This window comes from Aplysia californica, unplaced genomic scaffold (assembly GCF_000002075.1).
Source record: "Aplysia californica isolate F4 #8 unplaced genomic scaffold, AplCal3.0 scaffold00783, whole genome shotgun sequence".
In the NCBI taxonomy this organism is placed as follows: Eukaryota; Metazoa; Mollusca; class Gastropoda; order Aplysiida; family Aplysiidae; genus Aplysia; species Aplysia californica.
In genome coordinates, this window is record NW_004798053.1 from 3,875 (window position 1) to 5,594 (window position 1,720).

Consider the following 1,720-nt stretch of genomic DNA (forward strand, 5'->3'; position numbering starts at 1 on the left):
CCCCGCGCCTCGCCTCCTCCTTTTACCAGGAGCGTCTTATCAGCAGAGAGACAGGATGCATGATTTGCAGGGACCACGAGTAAAGTGTCATCTACCTGCCACTGGAATAGCGTCCTGGTATAGGCCCACTCTTTCAAAGAATAATACTATGATCATTCTTTTACTTAGCCTACACTTTATTCATCATCATCGTCGTCGTCGTCGTCGTCGTCATTGTAATCAGAGATTACAGTGGTAGGATTTCCAAAATATATTATCTGATTCGGTCAACGTTTCGCTGTATGGCTTTATTGGGAACATTTTTAAAAAATAAATAATGAACAGATTAGAACAACATTATGAAAACACACAGGCTACGTCACAGTCACAATGCTGAATGATGCTTGCGAGAAACATATCGGAAAGGCCAAAGAAAGGGAAAAGCTATGTTAAGAAGTGGCATGAATATATTATGTACAGGTACTGTCATAATATCATATCAATATAATTGTTATTGTTATTGCAAAAGAAATTATCACCATCATGATCATCGTCATCATCTCGAAGTACAGGTCACCAACATAATATGAGCTCTCCCATCTACATCTATCCTGGGCTCGTCTCCCCCTCTGTCCAGCTGCTGCATCTCCATCTACTTTTAGGTCAGAGTCCCAAGTCCGTCCTCCGAGTAGTAACCGTTTGACCTCCCTCTGTTTCTCTTTCCTTGTGGGCTTTTTTAATACCTGGAGGGGAAAAAAAGGCAGGGATCGAATGTCTCCGCTTCTGTTGCGCCTTAGCTATGCACTGAAATATAATATGACCTTGCTGTGTTGCAAGTGCCGCAAAACTCTTACCAAAAACCACGCACTACTGCCTCTCAATACCTGGTAGGTCCTACTTCTTTACTCTCCCTCTGTTGTTTCTGTCTACAAACAAATGGACAAATTCCGCTCCCGGCTGGATGATGGACGCTCGCTTGCTCGTGTGATCTGTCTGCCATTCTTCTTTTCCAGTACTACCATTTCTTACTGTGTGATCCTGCGGGTGGTTGGCGGGTGCTCTGATGTGGTTTGCCTCGTCTTTTCTATCAAACATCTACCGTACTGATCTCTCCTCCTTTTCATATGTTTGTTATTCTCTTGTGACACTTCTAATCGTCGGCATTTATATGACTTTATTATGTTGAAAGTGCCGTAAAACTCTTATTAAAACTAAAACGGATGTGTGGTCCTGACGATGTGTAAGCGTTATTGAGCTATATAACTCACGCAGAAGTACGAACACAAGCAGAGTGCAGAAACGTCTGTGGTGTAGCGGTCAGGTTATGCGCCGTCGCACGCAGAAGACCCTAGTTCGATTTCTGAATGGGGAGAATTTTTAATCCAGGCATCTTGGTCTTTCTGGTGACAACATGTTGCATCACTCTCAGCTCGGGTTGGTTATCTGAAATGCAGGGAAGAAACCTGCATCCCAAATTATCTAAATCGTATCGATGGGGTCATTAAAAACACCTAGGTCTATATTTTTTTGAAAAGAGTAATAAAATGGACGTTGGGTGCTGGGGCGTGCTGTGGTCTATAGGGAGTGGGCAGAGTGGGTTATAGTTTAGAGGTAAAGATCAATGTGTAGCACTGGCAGAAAGGAAAAAGTTCGTCTATTTTTGCTGCAGAGTGCAGGTCAAGGACAGCACTGTCGATTTAGTCTCCGCCGCTCCGGGTGTCACCTGCCATGATTGAAAGGG